This window comes from Ornithorhynchus anatinus, chromosome 9, assembly GCF_004115215.2.
Source record: "Ornithorhynchus anatinus isolate Pmale09 chromosome 9, mOrnAna1.pri.v4, whole genome shotgun sequence".
Lineage (NCBI taxonomy): Eukaryota > Metazoa > Chordata > Mammalia > Monotremata > Ornithorhynchidae > Ornithorhynchus > Ornithorhynchus anatinus.
The window spans coordinates 48,441,276-48,457,635 of NC_041736.1; the positions used below are offsets into that span (position 1 = coordinate 48,441,276).

The window sequence follows — 16,360 nt, forward strand, 5'->3', positions numbered from 1 at the left end:
AATGGTCTCAAGGCTTGTTATTTATAAAGCCCTGCTCTCTTTAAGGGCAAAATAGCTCACCTAGACAAGTATGAAGAGGGAAAGAAGCAACAATTTTGGGTAAGCACTTCCCCCTTTTGCTAGTTGGGCTATGCTCTCCATCACCTTGGAGGTAGGGCAAGTAGAGCATTCCATAAATTGGGAAAGCAGGGACCAAATTCTGGGTATGAAATAAATCCTTAAGAAATTGCTACCTGGAGAAAATGATGCCTATCGGACCACACTACAGTAACGAAGAGGATAGTGTCAGTTATAAGATTATGGAAGGCTTATCAAACCAAAGATTGGGGCCATTATCCTCCGTAACCACATTGTTTATAGACTAGTTCAAAGTAAATATGCAAAAACACCACTAGGGGCAAAAAGCCTCCTAAAAAAATTATTTTCATGGGGGAGTTTTTAAAAATTTTTTTTTGATCACTTTGTCATTTGTTTAGTTTATGTTAGTTTGTCCTCAATACCTTTTTATGGAAAGTTGAGGAAGGAGACTATCTATGACGGTTATCTTTATGGAGTAATTTTTATTTGAGGAATTGCCACATATTGACAATTCTCTTAATATGCTGTAGAAGCTGCTTTGGTTGGAAGGATTATGGGGAGCTGATTCTCTCCATCTCCTCCTCCCTCCCCAAAACACACACACACCTTACACACTTCTTGGCTTTAAAGCACTCAGATTCATAGAGAAGTCCTTTCTTTCTACTACACACAATCCTCTCCAATCTGGGGGGGGGGAAGTGGGGGAAAAATAGCAAGAAGCAAATTGCTAAACCCCCTTGGCTAGCAATTTCATCCTGTTTCTTTTACAGGAAGGCACATGGTATGCACACTTCACCAGTCTCATTTATCATTCATTTGATTTCTTGTTACATCTCAATGGTCTGGGCTTCTCTCAGCTGATTTGTCAATAATGATGGAAAAGCAAACCTTTCAGTTTTCATCCTTTCTCAGAAGTTATCAAAAGTTCAACTTCCACAGCTGTTGTTTTAGAAATATAATCCCCTGGAGAGTTTATCCCAAACAACATTACGAAACAATTTGGGAGAGGTGGGGAGGCTCAGGTGGTTATATCTCAAAGACCACTTAAATTTTTCTGGAGGGTGAGAAGGTAAAGAATCTGAGCTTAGAGTAAGCCGTAATAAAATTTTTGGCAAACCTCCACACTTACTAAACTCTGTCCAAAGGCAACTGTTGTCTTGTGCCAAGTTTGCTTAGCTAAAAATGTCTCTGTCCTAAATTTTAACAAGTGGGATGTTTGCAAAGGCTGGACGACGTTATATTTAATCAGAAAAAAACGGTAGTATGGGAGAGAGAAATCTCTTACTTTGCTTTCCCGTGGGCCTCTTCAATAGGCACTCTGGTAGTTCCCAAACTTTTTATGTTTTCATGAAACTCCTTGAGGCTTATCACCTCTATCCTGTGTACTCCTTCTCATATAGTGCTTTATAGTAATTTGTTAGTGCTTACTATGTTGCCAAGCAACCGTTCTAAGCACTGAAGTAGATACAAGGTAATCAGGTTGGACACAGGATGGACACCCTGGGCTCACAATCTTAATCCTCTTTTTACAGATGAGGTAAGAGACACAGAGAAGTGAAGTGACTTGCCCAAGGTCACACAGCAGACACACTGCAGAGCCAGAATTAGAACCCAAAGCCCATACTCTATTCACTAGGCCATGCTTCTCCTTGATGATGGAATGGAATGGATTATGATGGAATGAAATCATTTGCTGTGTTGAACTGCAGCTCAAGAAAACAAGAGGGCAATTTATAAGATCCAGAGAAAAATCCTTTTAGGGCAGCCTCATGATGACCCACAAAGGATCCAAATCAAGAGTCCAATAGCAAGATCATGAGAAAAATCCAGTGAGGATTTGTGTGGCCAATCCAATTTCTCCACTAGTGTCATAATCCTGAAAAAAAGGACTAAGGCCAACATATTTGTTTTTCCAGTCTACTATATCCATTTCATGCTGAGCCAAAGAATTAAATTAAACATAGGAAGTACAATTACTTTGTTACTAGATTAGATGAATAGTCAGTGCAGTCCAGTTTTCTGTCTTTGACAGTGACAACAGGGTGGTTGGAGGAATGATGTGTTGATCACCTGCCTTGTTACTTATATTTGCTAAGTTATTACACTGTGCTAAAAGCATTGACGATACAAGGAGAAATATGCAAATAAATTAAGGCATTATAACTTTCAAGGCATTTATAATTTAAGGGGGCAAGTGGTGAAGAGGACAGTCCCACAGCATAAACAGCAGCATAGCCTAGTTGGAAATAGCACAGACCTGGGACCGACGGACCTGAGTTCTACTCCCTGCTCTGGTACCTTGGACAAAGTTATTTAACTTGTCTATGCTTTACTTTCCTCAGCTGTTAAATGTGGATTCAACACCTGTTCTCCCTTTTTCTTAGACTGTGAGCCCCGTGTGGGACAGAGACTGTGTCTGACCTCATTGTTTGATCTCATTCCTACCCCAGTCAAGAAGGGCTGACTTAGGCCCAAGTAAACCCAACCTTGTTGATTCCTTCCCAGTGTCCAGCAGCTCCCTGACAACAAACCTAATGTTTAGAGTGAGAAGCAGCGTGGCTCAGTGGAAAGAGCATGGGCTTTGGAGTCAGAGGTCATGGGTTCAAATCCCTGCCCAAATCCCTGCCATTTGTCAGCTGTGTGACTGTGGGCAAGTCACTTAACTTCTCTATGCCTCAGTTCCCTCATCTGCAAAATGGGGATTAAAACTGTGAGCCCAATGTGGGACAAACTGATCACCCTGTATCTCCCCCAGAGCTTAGAACAGTGCACTGCACATAGTAAGCTCTTTACAAATACCAACATTATTATTATTATTTAGAGTTATTCCACTGCAACGAGCGCTATAGACAGCACTGTACAGATCCCTTAGGTCAAGTACGCTGTCATTCCCTCTGAATAACTCATTCTGAACAGCTTGTCCATGACTTTATCTAAACACCTCTTGGATCTACCTATATTTTCTGCCTACCTATATTACCTACATTAAAAAGGTCTGTGTGCCACAGTAGGTGTGAGAATGAATAAGAATAAGACAATCTAGCTGAAAATGGTATTTTAAAAAAATACTGACCATCTGGGGATTTTTCAATAATTTCCTCCACCATAGGAGAGACGGGGATCAACCTCAGGGGTTGAAGTAGGTTTATTAGTAATCTGTCTGCTTGTACTGGACAATAAAAGTACTCCCTGATAGTCTACTCTATCCTTTTATTCATAGTTACTTTTTAATTATTTAGTCTAAAGCCTGATGACACTTGTACTCTGCAGTTTAACCCAAGAATATTAGCCATAGGATTCACTTTTTGCCCCTTAGCACGTCATTGAACAAAATGCGTGCTAGTGTTCAACTTTCCATAGGGTTGGGAGATTAAAACATAGACATCAACATCCAACTTCTTGGGGCTGTTCCATTTAACAAGTATATAATGGTGGTATTGATTAAGCAGTTTGTGTGTGACAAGCATGGGCTAAGCATAGGATAAATACAATTAGGGTTAGACATACCTTTTACTTGCTACAGGGGCTCAGTGCTAAGGTAGAGGGAAACAGATATTTTAATCCCATTTTATAGTTGGGCAAGTGGCTGAGCCTGGATTAGAACCAGGTCCCCTAACTCCCAGCTCCATGCTCTTTCAATAAGCCTAAATGCTTTGCAAATATGCATCATTAGCTCCAAAGATTGGAAGGATCACACAACTAAGTTCTGGAATGCAACTCAGTACCACCATCACATTTTCCCTAAATTTTTAAGGTTTTGCTTTCTAGGGGTTTAAGGACACTTGATGTTTGCCACCTATTTCAGTGATCCCATCTACTTGCTGGCATCGCCTGGTTGCTAACACTCAGGCTTTCATTGGTGACAGAGCTATAATAGTAGGAAAGCAGGGTGGCCTAATGGCTTCAAAGCTCTCCATCACCTTGCCCCCTCCTACCTCACCTCCCTTCTCTCTTTCTACTGCCCACCCCGTACCCTCCGCTCCTCTGCCGCTCACCTCCTCACTGTCCCCCCGTTTGCGCCTGTCCCGCTGTCGACCCCTGGCCCACATCCTACTGCTACCGTCCTGGAATGCCCTCCCTCCTCACGTTCACCAAACTCTCTTCCCCTCTTCAAAGCCCTACTGAGATCTCACCTCCTCCAGGAGGCCTTCCCAGACTGAGCCCCCATTTTCCCTCTGCTCTTCCCCCTTCCTCTCAGTACTGTGCATATTTGTATATATTATTTATTGCCTTAATTATTTTGTTAATGATGTGTATATCTCTCTGATTCTATTTATCTTGATGATTTTGTCTTGTTTTGTTCTGTTTTGCCGTCTACCTCCCCCATTTAGACTGTGAGCCCGTCACTGGGCAGGGAGTCTCTACCTGTTGCCGAATTGTACATTCCAAGCGCTTAGTACAGTGCTCTGCACATAGTAAATACTATTGAATGAATGAATGAAAGAACACAGGCCTGAGAGTCAGATACTCTGGATTCTAATCCTGGCTGTGCTACTTACCTGCTGTGATCTTGGACAGGCCACTTAAATTCCCTGTGCCTCACTTACCTCATCTACAAAAGGAGTTCAATTAACTGTTCTCCATCCTACTTACTCTTTGAGCCCCATGTTGGATCCGATTACCTGTTTCTACCCCATAGGTCGGTACAGTGCTTGACAGAGTAAGCACTTGAAATACCACAATTATTATCGGTTGTAGTATAGCAGCATTTTACTACACTTTATGCAGTGCACTGTACTAAGCTCTAGGGGAGCATAGTATAATGAAGTGACCCGTTCCCTGAAAGCCTAGGTCAGGCATTTTCCAGTAGGCCGCCGTTTCCCAAGATCCTGCATCTCAAAGAATGAATGGGAGCCAATCAAGTGGGAAGGATTTAGCATGGCCTACTGGAGAATGTATGGGACAAGGAGTTGAGACCCAGTTTCTAAACTCATTTCACTGATTGCCTGCTCTGTGACCTTGGGCAAGTCATTGATTTTCTCTGTGCCTCCATGTCATCTGTAAAATGGAGATAGAATACCTGTTTTCCCCATCCCTCTTATACTGTGAATCCCAGGCAGTAGAGAGGTGCTCTGCCCTGATTATCTAATCTACTCCAGTGCCAAGCACATAATAAAGGTTAATACCATCATCGTTATAATTACTCTGCTTTTATCACTCTCCCTCTCTCTGGTCTCCAGATTCATTCTCACCTTCCTCAAGAAGAACTGCGTACTTCAATTATTTGTGAAAATGGCCTTTCAAAAATATTGTTTATCATTTAAGAACCTAGGGTTTTCCAGAAACTTGGGTGTATAGGTCTAGGAATTTGTGTGGTTTGGGATGTTGGAGTTGTAATAAATTACAACTGGAGTTTGACTCCAGCTGTCCCCTCTTTCTGTATTTTCAAATTAAACTTCTTTGTGTTCTTCATTTCAGAGCACTTGGGAATGTATTGCAGGACTGTAGATTTATCTGATGATAATTCATAGCTCATCTGTCCCTCCAGTCCTCCTGGATTGTCAGTGTGGCCCTTTGTCCAGTTATCTTAAAGGTCTTGAAGTTCTAAACCACTTCTAGAACTGTTAGGGTGGCCACTGCAAGCCTTCCCAAGCACCCTCTCTAGACTATAAACTCCTTGAGACAGGTATCATATCTACCAACTATTGTATTGTACTCTCCAAATACTTAGTACGTTGTCTGCACATAGTAAGCGCTCAATAAATAGCATCTACCTATAACAGGGAAGCAAAAACACCTAAAGTCAAATCTAAAAATTAAACTTAATATCAGCTCAATTAAAAAGTCAGCCATTGTTGAAGAGTCTTAGAACATTTAGATACTTAAAATACTTTCCCCCTTCAAAGCCCTACTGAAAGCTCACCACCTTCAGGAGGCCTTCCCAGACTAACCCCTCTTTTTCCTCCGCTCCCACTCCCCTTCCGATCACTCTGACTCACTCCCTTTCCTCTACCCCCATCCCATGGCACTTGTGTATAGATGTACATTATAATTATATTCATTTCTATTAATGCCTGTTTACTTGCTTTGATGTGCAAATATCTATAATTCTATTTATTTGATGCTTGTTTAATTTTTTTTAATGTCTGTCTCCCCCATTCTAGATTGTGAGCCCCGTGTGGGCAAGGATCATCTCCTTGCTGCTGAATTCTATTTTTCAAGTGTTTACAGTAAGTACACAGTGAGCACTCAATCAATTCGAGTGAATGAACATGACTGATGACTTTTTTCTGGGTGAAAAGTGAAAAAAGGGAACTCGAGATTCAGACAAGCTGATTTTATAGATTTGATTTTTGATGTTTGATCAAAGAGCTGTTCTGTGGATGGGAACAAGGTAGTACTATAGTCCACAGTCTCTGATATATCCCAACTTACGGGAATGTGTTTCAAAGATATCACTGCTTTTTCAGTTGAGTCGAAAAGAGTCTTTGGAGAAGCACTGCTATAATAACAATCTAAAATATTAATCTAGTGTGACTTTTAGAGTATCCTAAAGGTGGGAGGGAATTCAAGAGGTTATCTAGTCCTTTCCCCTGCTTCCAGAGAGAGCTATACCCAAACAATTCATAACACACAGTTTTATCCTCTATTTTAAGCATGTCACTCTCTTTAAAAATTCACTATGAAAAATCTGTGGAACCCATATGTCTAGAGCAGTCATTCAAAAGCAAATCTCTTATTTTAACCACACTAAGTCTTGTCTTCTGTGTTATAATTACATTCCCAGCACATATTTCAAATAAGTCCAAGGTCCACAGAAAATAAGTTAAAAGTTCTGAGGAAACAATTAATTAAATGGAATGTCTTGGCTTAGCCCTCCCCTTTGTTGAAGGATATGCAGTAGCACGCCTATTTGAAGAAGTCTTAGAAAGGAGCCCACTCTCAATTTGATGTTTAATTAAGGAAACTGTAATTAAGTTATATACTAAGTACCTAGTGCTTTGAAATATATTAATTTGGGGATGTTGTCTAGCAGCTAGCATTTGGAAAACAATTGCACAAGACGATAAAGCTGAAATAATGATGACAGTTTAAAGCCACAAATAATGGAAGGAACTCTTCCAAAACCCAGAGCTTAACATTTTGCAAAAAGGTATGTGATTATTTGGATGAATTTGTAATTAGATTATGCCTCACAGGGACAAACCTCAAATATGAATACTACTAATAATTGTAGGATCATGTTAATGGGCACTCTCCTAAAAAGTCAATGACTTTTTTTTTTTTGAGTGCCAATTTGTTTGTGGTGTATTTGTCAATAAAAAGCAAATAACTGTAGCCTATGAATACACATACACTCTGTGACTAAGGAATACTTAATACATGTAATAGCTATACACCAGTTTTCTCATTTAAAAATGACATCTTAGCGACATCATTAGGTCTCATTCTGCCTCGAGAGAACTTCTAACTTTCTCTGAAGTCAGGGCAAATTGCATGTATATAAAACAGAATCTGGCTCTGGAATTGTGCTTGAATTTCTGAGGGTTGAATTCGACCCATATTTAGGATAAGTGGCATCTCTCTAACTACTGTAATTTTGTGTCTATAACTTGCACCCTCTAAATAGCCTCGAACAACCTTACATAACCGTGCATAACATAAAAACCCTGTATAGTTAGCTTATAACTTAGTTTCTGCCTTTTACTTAAAAAAATTAAAAACCATGACACTATTGAACGTATATCAGATAAAGAACATGCAAGCCCTCAATTTTTCTGCACATGGAGAGTCGATAGAGATTGTTAGGTTTTGCTAATACCCAGTTAGGTCTCATAGTAACTGGCAATTAGCAAAAGAGGAAAAGGTTAAGCATCATTTCTTTTGCAAATAAACACAAAAATTGTGTTCTCTGAACCTAATGCAATGATGGCATTTAATTAAGAATAAATGATGGCCATATTCTTCTTGAAACAGAAGTTCTTATTCTATGGGAGGGAGTTAGGAAGGTACAGTAACTCATTCAGGCCATTGGAGAATCATAATAATAATATGGTGCTCTGCACACAGTAGATGTTCAATAAGATTATTTGCGACATTGTGCTAAAAGATTCCCTGTGGACCAGAAAAAAAAAATAACACAAAAAATTACATGGCTCCTTAAGCACCTCACATAGTTATGGAAAATTTCAATCGTTGAAGATAATAGAGTCCAACAGTTGATGACTATGAACCTTAAGAGGTCACTGTTAATCATCTTTATTGAGTACTTACTGAGCACTGGGCACTGTACTAAATGCTTGGGAGAGTACAACATAAAAATAACAAATATTCCCTGCCCACAACAAGCAAAATAAATGGATTTCAGTTTCATGTGTTTTCATCTCTAAGATTTTGGAATGGAGTAGCTGAACTGATTTCCAAATCACAGGTTTCAGTGAAATGATTCTTCAGCCATTTCCTCCCATTGGATTTATTGGAAATAGGCTTGAAATTGTCCATAAAACCTGGAAGGAAGTTAAGATTAAAAAAGATACCAGCTCCTTCTCCCCCAAAATGCATACGGCATTCCTAGAAAAAACCTACACTGAAAATAGCTCAATTGTGTTTTAAATTGTGTGTGTGGGGGAAAGTTAGAGATCTTAGATGGTATCTCTGTAACAATGAGAAAGGATTTCAAGAAGGCAAATATCACACCATTATTCTTGGGATCTTGTTACCACTGACAGAGCTATGACATTGATCTAATTGGATGCACTGGTCTGACTCAGCAATAGTTTGTCCTTCGCTCTGTCCGTTTCTCTTGCAAGAAGCACTTCTCTGACAAAAGTGGTTTCAAGACCACATCAATTGCCACTACCATAAGTTATTTTATCCTCCAAGGAAGGAGAGATGAGATAGCTAAGAGTTCAAAGAGACCAGCAGCCTACTGTCTTTGCCTTCCATCACAGCCATGCTGTGGCTAATCACAAAATTATCCAATGAAATGTTGCTAATGAAAAAACTTTGAACACACACACACCCAGTCTTACTTTTCTGCTGATTAGAGTTCCTGAGGAGGGTTGCTGGGTGGAACCTTAAATAAAACTTGACAAGACTTAAACTCTCTACCTGAGGCCATAAAATATGGATTCTGTCAAATTTGGAGTTAGAATGAATATTATTAATACAACCTTAAGAAATAGCTATAGTGTTAGGGTGGATTTGGCTCCTGTGTGTGTGTGGAGCTCAAATTTAATATGCACGCTTATTCTCCAACTTGATTGAGAACCCTGCAGTTTCCTTGTCAAACACATTTTTACATTCTCCATATATCTCTGGAGAATCAGAACTCATTTGCCACTCAGTACTTGAGAATCACCTTCCAAATTGAAGGGACTATGATAGAGCCATCATAGAAATAATTTGGGTGCATTTGTGTTCATCAATGCAGTTACACACATCAAGCAGTATGGCATAGTGGATAGAGCACGGGCCTGGGAGTCAGAAGGTCATGGGTTCTAATCCCAGCTTTGCCACTTGTCTGCTGTGTGTCCTTGGGCAAGTCAATTCATTTCTCTGTGCCTCAGTTACCTCATCTGTAAAATGGGGATTGAGACTTTGAGCCCCACGTGGACCAGGGTCTGTGTTGGACTGTGTCCAACTCGATTTTGCTTGTATCCATCCCAGTGCTTAGGACAGTGCCTGGCATATAGTAAGTGCTTAAATACCACCCTCATCAAATCCACAGCATTTATAGGGCAAATACTGTGTGAAATGAATAGGAGCTTGGGGAGTACAAAAGGAGGAGGAGATAAGATCCCCGACCACTAGGAGTTTACAATCTAGATGGGGCAAAAATTGCTTTAAAATGATTTCTGACCTTTTAAATCTTACTGCCTCTCTGCCTAGATGTCAGAAGACTCAGAGTACCCAAGTCAGTCTGACAACAAACCTACAAGGAAGTTTGGGGATTAAGACTAGAAGTAGTGATGCTATCTCCATTATCTGGTAGGGACTCAGAAGCACACAAAATGAGCAACCTGTCCCATGGAGATATAAAAACATTTCCTAAATGTGGCAGGAAAGATGATCAGGACTCTCGATATCCTTTTCCGAGCCCTATTCACTAGACCACACTGCTTCTCTAGGATACGATCAGTGGTTTGGGGCCGTAGGTAATTCAGGCATTTTGTCCTAGAGTAGGTGAACTTTAAAGGCAAAGTTTTCTCCGTCCAAAATTAGATGTGACAGACATTTTTGGATAGCTTGTGAGAGGAAAAGGTCTGTAAAAATAAATGGTCCAGGAAACGATTCCCTCCTTCTAATCGGTTACATAAGTTTAATAGTAAAAAATGGTTTCAATGCCACGTTTTCAATTTAAATAATAAAACCATCTGTTAAGAGGACAGTATCATAAGGAGATAATTCAATGCAGGGATCATTACTTTGTTTGGAATTAGTTTAAGCCATAAATAAATACTACTTTGTTCTTTAAGTTAGAAAAATGGTGTCATCCAACATACACTCGAGACAGTTTCCACCTGTTAAAGATGAGGAGTCCTGGAGTCTTTCTTAGGAGTGGGGAAAAGACCCAAACTTTCAACGAGCTGGTTAAAAAAATAAATCAATGCCGACTCATGATTTGCCCGATGACAGAGAACATGTAAGGCAAATAAAAACAGTGAACTGGGGAAAAAGCAAATATACTATTGACTTGGCACCATATGAAATCATATCTCTAAGCCCAGGAGGAGCAAGAGAGCTGAACTGGCGTAGTGATGGATTGAGAAAAGAGATTTGATCCCGAAGCAATGAAATGTGAGGGGTCTTGTCTCCCACTATTGACCTTAAGAGGAGCCTGGGGGAAAGTGATTCCTTCTGACTATGGTGTTAGTTAAAACAATCCCCAGGGATCAAATATCAGCCATTAAAATAAATTCAGGAGACAGAGGAAGTGATGTTTATGAGTTGGAAGTCTAAGCTGCTTTTTAAACAATCATGGATCTACAAGCTTCAAAATGGAAATCTGATATATTGGGAAGGGAGCAAGGGGAAATGACAGAGGGTAAACTAAGGTGAGGTGTAGGCAATCATGAAAACTGGGGGGGAAAAAAGTCTTGGTTCCCCCTTTCAACATAATGGACAGGATTTCCCTTAAAAAAAAAAAAAGATTGAGAGGGAACAGTTGACTGTGTAAGATGCTCATAAACTTGATTTCTTTGTGAGTTCCAGCTACTTTTTCAGAACTTATTGGCGCGTTTGGTCCTGTGGCTAACTCTGAGGCAGTATTCCAATCCACATGGAAGTGAAAACTGCTTTTTGGATTTTGAAAGAGAGAAAGAACATGGTCCAGTCACACTACATGCTAGGCTCTAAAGTTCTTTACAGGTTTTAATATAGTATGAGCAATAACACTGTCTAGTGGGAAGAGCACAGGCCTGGGAGTCAGGGGTCCTAGGTTCTAATCCCACTCTGCCGCTTGTCTGTTGTGTGACCTTGGACAAGTCACTTAACTTTCTTGGGCCTCAGTTACTTGATCTGATTAAGACGGAGCCCCAAGTCGGATATAAACTTCGTCCAACCCGAGTAGCTTATATTACCCCAGCACTTAGTACATGTGCTGCCGAGTAAATGTTTAACACCATTAAAACAAAAAAAAATCCTGGTCACTTTATTTACATTATCCACTTAGTTTTGCCATCTGATTCTACCAAAGACACAGCAGGTGGTACTGCGCTTTGCCTTTTTCAGGTGAAAGCTATTCTGAGACTCTAGTTTCATATACTATCTTTTAAAAGCTTCACCACATCACGCCCCTCCTCAAAACTTTCCACTGGATTCTCCCATTGTTTCTTGTTTCAAACAAAAACGTCTGACCTTTGGCTTTAAGGCTCTCCATTTCTATTTTATTTGCTCTCTTTTTCCATTACTCCCACAGCTCTTGCTCTTTGCTCCCCTAAGCAAAATTATTAACTGTACCTTCATCTTGGCTTTCCCACCTCTGACCCACTGCTCACATCCTGCCTCTCCTCAGCTTTGTTCAACCATGTCCCTCCCCTCATGCAAAAGTCTCCTAATAATTCCCTCTTCCAATAAGCATTTCCTAATGAAGAGAATAAGGGCAGGGCTCTCCCGGCCCAGCTTTAACTGAATATGGCAAAAACCAAACTCTTCAATTTCCTACTTTAGCCTACTCCTCTTCTTACCTTGCCAATCTCCCTGGGGAGCACCACAGTTCTCCCTCTCCTGGAAGTTTAAAACTACCAGGGTGGTATCTCTGTCTCTCACCTCCCATGTTATCTGCTGCTAAATCCTGATAGTTGTTCTTCCACACTATTTCAGGATCTCCAAACTCTCGTCTAACTACCATCGTGGTCCAAGCTGTGTTCCCTCTCCAGCTAGACTGACACTCCCCCAATTTATCTCCACCACCTTGATCAGATCATCCCATTAGCCCTCCTAATCTTTAACTGTGTACTTGTTCCACTAACCGCTTACTTTTTTTCTTACCTTCTGTGGGCTTTATCCTCCCCCCATCATTTGTTCCCATTGTATGTATACTTTGTAGAGCTCCATCATTAGATTGTAAACTACCAGGGGACAGGGATCAGGTCTTCTGCTTTTATAGTGCCTTCCACAATCTTCTACACACAATAGGTACTCAGTGAATGTTATTATGAAAGGCTTTTGGAAAGAACTCAGGCCTGGAAGTCTGAAGATGTGGGTTCTAATCCCAGATCTACCACTTGCTGCCTATGTGACTATGGGCAAATCACTTAACTTCCCTGCCTTGGTTTCTTCAACTGTATATAGAGCATTAAATATCTGTTTCCTTTCCCCCTTACAGTGGGACAGGGACTGTTTTAATTCATTATACCCTACCTCAGTACTTGCTTGACACATCTCGTCTTCTGCTGTCAAGTCACCTCCGACCCAAAGTGAAGCCATAGACATATCTTTCCCAGAACGCCCACCTTATTCATCTGCAATTGTTCTAGTAGTGTATCTATGAGTTTTCTTGGTGAAAATATAGAGGTGGTTTACCTTTGCCTTCTTCCATGCAGCAAACTTGAGTCTGCCCTTGACTCTCTCCCATGCTGTTCAGGTGAGTTATGGCTTGCAGCAGATTGCTTTCCACTCACTAGCCACTGCCCAAGCTAGGAATGGAATGAGGGTGCTTCTACTCAACTCTCCCTCCCGTAGCCGAGACTGGTAGAGTACTGGAAACTCCAGGTGCGATCCTGAGAGGTGACTTGGCACAGAGAAAGCATTTAAATGCCATTTTTTAATTCTTCTTTCCTCCCATTACTTTATCTACACTTCACCTGTTTGCTCTTCTCACTTAATTCTCACCTCCTCTCTATTCTCCCCTTTGTGATTTTTCTTCTTTTTTTATCCCTCCTCTCCAACCCACATGAACTATTAGACAGTGGCTGCTGGCCACTATGCTGGCCCCACGATGTAGGGACATCGGACAGGGAACCAGTGAGAATTGGGTAAGCAGAAACATTAAGACTTCACAAATTGGTCAAGAAAACTATTTTCAATTCTATACTAAAGTCATTAAACAAAAGTTGTATGATTGTGTTTCTGAAGTTATTATAGAATCCTTCAGCTGGAGGGGAAGGGTAGAATCATCAACTCCATTCCCCAATCTCCAAGCACATCTGATCCCAAACCATTTCAGACAGATGGCTATCTATTCTGTTCTTAATGATCCTGGGTCAAACTTTTTACGACATCCCTTTGTGGCTTGTTCCTGGACTCAGTCACATTTACAATCAAATTCTTCCTTGTGCCTAAATTTAGTCTCTCTCGCTCTCTGCAATTTAAAGCCATTTCCCCATTTTGCCCTCTATGGAGCCAGAGAACAACTTTACAATATTTTCCTTATAATAGCCCTTGGAATATTTGAAACTGATAATTAGATCACCTCATCTTTCTCTTCAGACAAAATGAGGTTCCAGGTTCCCCATGACCTTTTAAATGCAAATATTAAAACTGGGCCCAGTACCGGAAGACCTAAAGAATGGTAGGGATAGCAAACGTCTGCCAGTTTTGTTTTTTTTGGTTTGTTTTTTTGTAATGCTACTTCTTAAGCACCAGGTACTGTACTAAGCCCTGGGCAGACACAAGCTAGTCAGGTTGGACACAGTCCATGTCCCAATGGGGCTCAAAGTCTTCATCCCCATTTCACAGATGAGGTAACTGAGGCACAGACATATGAAGCTACTTGCTCAAGATCATGCAGCAGGCAAATGACAGAGGTAGGGTTAGCGCCCAGGTCCTCTGACTCCCAGTTCAAGAATATCATTACTCTTGAATTTTAAATGCTGGAAGATAACTTTTTTAGAAATATAGGAATATGCTCAATCCCATTCAATTTCTGACCCACTTGGGTCCAAGTGTTTTCCATTGTTATTTCACCTAATCACTTAATCTAAGTATTTCCTCTGTGTTGTCCTGAGCTTTTTGGTTCTATTGATGGAACAAAGCCAGATAGGCTTTCAATAGGCTCATATACTTTGATAGATCACAACTGGAAAAAAGTACAAGTATGGATTAATTCAAAGTTTGAGGGGTTTTTTTTCCTGAAAGAATGCAGTCACTGTTCTCCCTTCCTTTTGTTCCCCATGAGACCTAGAGGGTCTACTGAAGAATTTCAGCCTGAAGTTCAGTATATGTTTTCTAAACCTTAAGCAAAGTTCAAAGGCAGACTAATAGTACAGCTTAGTTTGCAGGGGGGAGAGGGAGGTATAACTTGACCTCCATACACTCAAGAAATCTAAAATGATCACAGCTTAGTTCTTCTGTAGTCCATGTTCCCAAAGAGGGGCAGGGTTGGAAAAAAACCTCATTGTTTCTTTTTATATAATAGTGCCATGAATATGATCTTAATATTTTTAAAAAGCTTTCCACCTAAGAAATAACAGTATGGAATAGTTTTAAAGCCCATTAAGTGAATATTAAAGCACCAAATTGAGGGTCATATATTACTATGTGTATTAAGATTTTAACACCTCATTCTCCTTTAACAATGCTCTCCTGTCCTAGAACATTTGATAAATGTTTGCTTGGTTTATATTTATTGTGGGGTATATAAAAATAACTGGATATAGTTTAAGCTATCAAAGGTTAAAAAGATCAGTTTATCTATGAAAGTGCTGGAGTTCTCACACAAGTCATTCTAGCCCATAATCATTTTTCAGGAAACCTTTTTCTTATTGGTAGAAGACAAACAATTAGAAACATTCTCTTTTACCATGTCTTCAAAACTTCTTCCAACCTTCACAGGACCTTCTTTGCTTCAGGATACTTTCTCTCCCTGGGTTTGGGAAGTTAAAACTCTTGACTGGTTTGATCCTAACCAGCTGGCCCTGGTCACTTCTTCCTCCAGTTTTACTGTTTGTTGATTTCCTAAGGCTGACCTTTTCTCCTTCCCGACAGGGCAGTTCAGTTAAGCTTAATTGTTAATAGATAAGACGCTCTTGTTGCTGAGGTCAGGAAGATCATTTCAGGTGGGGAGAGATATGCTGTGATGGCTACAGTAACACCTGGGACCACTTTGACAAGTTGTGGATCTTTTAAAATTAGTTTTAAGGCAGCAGTTTTAAGGGGCACTAGGGGTTGGGGGGGGGGGGGGTTCTAAGTGAGGATGAGGTTTTTTAAGTGCCTATTTTGTGCCAAGCCCTGTGTGGAATTCTAGAGTAGATTCAAGATAACTAGCTCAGACTCAGTTCCTGCATCAGACAGGGTTCAAAGTCTAAAAGGGAGGGAGAATGAACAGATATTTTATCTTCATTTTATAGGTGAGAAGTTGAGACTGGGAGAAGTTCAATGACTTACCCAAGGTAACACATGGCAGGTAAGTAGTGGAACCAGGCTAGAGTCCAAGTCTCCTGCCTCCCAGTTCTATGTGTTGTTTTTTTTTTTTTATCTAAACCACACTGTTCTGTTAAATGAATGATCAACCCAATTCTTGTGCTATAAAACATGGAAAGAGGGAAATTTAGAATTCCACTGTGGAATATTCTGTTAATCACATCTTTTGACAAGGACGTCTATAGACTGAGAACTCTAGGAGGTACTCTGTATACTGAGGAAGAACTACTGGTAGCCTTTATAAGTAGAAAAGGTATTTTTGAGGACAATCATTTGGCATTTGAAGATAGTGTCCCATTGTGTCATTTATTCCCTGAGGTAGCTGGCATGGTTGTTTTTGTTTTTTAATGGTATTTGTTAAGTGCTTTCTATGTGCCAAGCACTGTATTAAGTGCTGGGGCAGATACAAGCAAATCAGATTGGAGATAGTCCACATCCCATATGGCTCTCAGAGTCTTAATCTCTCTTTTACTCAGGA

The 16,360-nt window shown here is 40.3% G+C and overlaps 1 long non-coding RNA gene and 1 other non-coding gene across 3 annotated transcripts in view; both read right to left on the minus strand.

Annotated features, from left to right (window-relative positions):
- The window catches only part of LOC120638628, a 136,272-nt gene extending 120,890 nt beyond the window's left edge, over window positions 1–15,382 (minus strand). For both annotated transcript variants that reach the window (XR_005660388.1, XR_005660387.1), the window contains exon 1: window positions 15,263–15,382. This is a non-coding gene — a long non-coding RNA (uncharacterized LOC120638628). The remainder of the gene's footprint in view (window positions 1–15,262) is intronic.
- On the minus strand, window positions 13,116–13,251 carry LOC114814438. The gene has a single exon (XR_003762236.1). It is a non-coding gene; the product is annotated as a small nucleolar RNA SNORA7 (small nucleolar RNA).
- Window positions 15,383–16,360: the final 978 nt, after the last annotated feature.